The sequence below is a fragment of the Monodon monoceros genome, unplaced genomic scaffold, assembly GCF_005190385.1.
Source record: "Monodon monoceros isolate NGI ecotype Baffin Bay Population unplaced genomic scaffold, NGI_Narwhal_1 Super_Scaffold_13, whole genome shotgun sequence".
Lineage (NCBI taxonomy): Eukaryota > Metazoa > Chordata > Mammalia > Artiodactyla > Monodontidae > Monodon > Monodon monoceros.
The window spans coordinates 47955188-47959613 of NW_021703769.1; positions in this window are offsets into that span (position 1 = coordinate 47955188).

Sequence of the window (4426 nt, forward strand, 5' to 3'; positions counted from 1 at the left end):
TTCTTCTTCTTCTTCTTCTTCTTCTTCTTCTTCTTCTTCTTCTTCTTCTTCTTCTTCTTTGTAGAACTACAACAGTAGCTGGCTTAAACAACGAAGGAAACTTCTTGTTTTGCATACTTAAACAGTCCACAGGTAGAAACAGATTCAGGTATGACTTAATCCAGAACTTTCTCCATCTTCATTTTTAGGATCTGTTATCCTCTTTGTTGGCTTAACCTCAGAGGAAAGGGAGATTTTTCCCCAGTAATTTTTATAAAATCTTGGCATAGAAGTTCATTAACTTGACTTATGGAATGAGACCAATTCTTCCCCAATTACAGGGTCCAGAGGATTGGAATCAGTTACTGGCCAGGCCTGTGTGTTGTGCATTCTCCTGGAGCTGACACTTGACATGAACTGCAGGAACTAAGTATAAAGACATTTTTATTAGACAAAGGAATATAAGAGGCTTTTCCCCAGAGAAAGGGGCAAGGACGTCAGGTGGGTAAAAACAACATGTGTCTATTAAAATTCCTGTTCAGCAAAGATGGACAACGCATTAGGGTGAGGGACAATTTATGAAGCAGAACTATACTGAAAAGTGTTGACTACAATAAAGCTAAGATGTAAATCGTCTGGTGCTATACGAACACATTCTCTAAACGCTGGGCAGAGAGAGAGATTTGATGCATCTGTTATTTGTCTGTGGGTATTAAGAAAGGTCATTCCATTTTCATGGGCCCAACTGGCAATGATAGTTCCTAGTCCTATGTCACAAACTCATAGCTGGTGGCTTGTTGGTGATGGGCTGACTCAGCTGTTCTGGGTACAGCTGTAGCAAAGTCAAATCATGGGTTCAGTCTTTAAGAGGGAAAGTCAGAGAGTCATTTTACTATGTAGAAGTATGTAATTCCAGGATTCAAATGGTGATAAGAATAAATCTTCGCAAAGATATACATCTATGCTAGAATGAGTCTTCATATTTCTTTCACTGGCAGGGAGAGGAGGGCTCTTGTTCTCAGTTCCACATGAGATGCCTTGCCCACAGTACTTTATGTATAATTACAATGTTTCTTCAAGGTGCCCTTATTATTTCTCCTCTCATCTTTCCCAGGAGACATGCACCAGGAGGCGTTGGCAAGTTCACTTGGCAAGAACAGACGAATAAATAAGAAGCATGAGCTTGCGTCTTTTAGCTGAGGTGATTTGTCAAAAACCACAGCACTGTGGCTATGTTCAGATTTTAAGGGTTATGTTCGGCCTTAATCAAGGGGAATTTTAAAAGCTAAATCATTGAATGAATTGAGGAAAAGATTTTGGTAGAACATGAAGTCAATTGTTCTCATGTAGCTGAATGTATTGGCCTGAAGGCATTTCAAACATGTGTTAGAGTATTAGACAATGGTGAGTTATCTACTCATGTTTCTCTAATTTATTGAGTGAGTAGTATTGAGTGAGGAATCCCATGAAGAATAATGGGCTTTGATACTCAAGAGAGAAGAAAATGGCACTTCCCTGGTGGTACAGTGGTTAACACTCCGCCTGCCAATGCAGGAGACACGGGTTCAATCTCTGGGCCGGGAAGATCCCACATGCCATGGAGCAACTAAGCCTGTGAGCCACAACTACTGAGCCTGGGTGCAGCAACTACTGAAGTCCACGCGCCTAGAGCCCATGCTCCACAACAAGAGAAGCCTCCGCAATGAGAAGCCTGCACACCACAACGAATACCCAATGCAGCCAAAAAAAAAAAGAGAGAGAGAGAGAGAGAACAAAATATCTGAACAAGAGACCCCTGAAGTCAGCTACTTGTTATAAGGCCATCAGGTGGTGAATATGGATACATTGGGTTCTGTAATACAATCTGAGTTTATAATATCTTTGTAATTTTCAACATTGTTATGTTTTATTATGTAAATGTCAACTATGCATATTATATCTGTCTGTTAATTTCTGTTTTCCTCTTCAGATCTCCGCTCCACCTTTCTCCAATGTGTGCTGTGCCCTGGGAGATTGACTTTTATGGGCCACATCAATGAGATTCATTGCTTTATAGCATCCCATTGGATTCAGCCAATGGGAAGAACCGTTTGAAAAAATCGGAGAGTAAGGCAGGAGAATCAACTCAAGGTTTTTATTTTCGAGGCTCCCTCCATTTTGGGTCACTATATATTGACTTCATCCCTTTTCTAAATGCCACAGCTTTGTTGGGGAGCCCTCTCCATACAAACTCCCTCTCCAAATTCCACTGACCACTCCCTTCCCTTGTCTCTTCAGGCTGAAGGGATAATGGCTCCTGTAGGTTGCTAGTCCTAGAGACTTGACTATGCTTCGTTGGACTTGCTTGATCCTCCCATACGTTTGTAAACAGGTCCTTAATATACGCTCCTTAATTATTCCACCTGCATATTCCATCTCTTTGCTAACATCTTGACTGACATATTACCTATGTAAAATATGACACACGCTACATATTTTCAGGACATAGAATACATTTACATTAAAGTTATTTATGCTGCACTTAGGACAAATATAACCAAAACAAATCTCAGCCTTCTGGGAGGTCAGCTGAATAAAAACAGTAGCCAGGGTAAAAACAAACAAGAAGAAAAATGTAACATATACTCAGGCCAGTGGAATAATATTAAGGAAAGCTGTGTTCAGAGGCATAGATAAAATGGGAAAATCAGGATTTGGGGGGAAAGTTCCCAGTACCAAATACCAGAATTCAAAACTGTGAACAACCAGGAAATCTTAATATCGAGGGCTAAGAAATGAGAGAGACAGAAAAAGAGATGGCGGGGGGAGAGAGAAGAGACATGTCAGTAAAGATGTGTGTCTGTGTGTGTGTGTGTGTGTGTGTGTGCGCGCGTGTGTGTGCGTGTGTGTGTGTGTGTGTGTGTGTGTGAAGGGCATAAAGTGCTGGGATGGAGGTTGCAAGACCCCGCACTCAGAATCATCTAAAGAAGCTGCCTGGTGGCTCTGTCCATGGTGCTGGCCGAGTCCCTGCTACTGCATGGACTGCTCCTCTCCCTCTGAGGACCAGGTGAGCTGAAAGAATCCTCAATGCTTGACTGATGTGCCTTCAGACTTCCTGGGAAATTACTTTGCACTGAAGCCATCCAGCAGTACCAGGCTAAAAGGAGGGGGTAATATCATCTGCCTCCCAGTTATTACGCGTTTGTACATGATTGATGCTAACGTTACTGCTGCTGGGAATTGATCGAAGCATACTACCATGCTAAAACAATTTACCATGAGATAGGCGTGAATGTGAGAGCTCTGAAGAGCAGTTTCAAAATAAGAGGCCAGGGTGAAAATAAGATCATGCGATGGAAATACTCAAATGTCTGTACACAAATACAGGACTGAATTTCTGCTGTTTCTTCCGTTATATTTTTCTGGGCTGAAAAAATGATTACTCTATGTAATGACATGCCCAAAAACGATTTTAAAAAGTTAAAGGTTAGGATAAAAGTAAATTAGCTTACACAACAAAGGATACTTTTGTGTTTTTGGAAGAAATCGAAATTTAAATCTAACGTTTTACCTTTTACATAATTGTTACATGTAACAACACTAACCAAGGGAAAGAAATAGGTCTTTTCTTTAACGTCTGATCGTTACTAAAGAAACAAAGAATGTAAATTCTCAGGAAAATATCGAATGTATAGTCAATGAGAAAAGTTTATGCATCTGGCAGTTTTGAGCAGTTTTGCAGCTCTGATATTAAAGATCTTAAGTTTAAAATGTAGCATTTAATATTAATGGGAGCACTGTAGTGACTTCGTAGATTAGAATGAACTGGTGTGAAGAGGGAAAAATAAACCTGGAACAAATTGCAACAAGGAGGAGAAAATTAATCTGATGAAGTCAACAAACAGAAGCAGGAAGTGTCTTCCAAGTTTTGTGATCATGTTCTCAGAAAGCACAGAATACCCTCACAATCACAGTTCCAACCATCATCACTTGAAAATGCAAGCACTTGAAAGCCACCTTGTGTTCAACCTTATGCCTTTCATCCTCTGATTTTGGAAAAGTCTCTGGTGTGGTGACAGGAACATTAAAGTGTCTCAGGACCCAGGTTCCCAGCCTTATCAGAAAGATGCTGGACAAGCTGTGTAACCTTTTGCAGCTTTATTTTGTCCCCAAAATACATGAGCTATCTTATTCACAAGGTTATCTTGGGTTTTAAGAAAGCACACATGAATGTAAAAGAGATAAACATGGATAAAAAGTAACCCAGAGATCACCACTGCCTCTTCCAGCCTTTGGGACCTGAATAGAATTGTCCCAAGCCCCAACTGGATGTCCTGGAGGAATCCCAATCGTCCTCAAGGTGTCTGAAAGTTCCTGAAGACTACTTTCTCATACTTGCCTTCACTGCTGGGCTCCTGGTACCCATTGACAGCTTTTCACAGCACTGTATTAACTCAGATGTGGAACT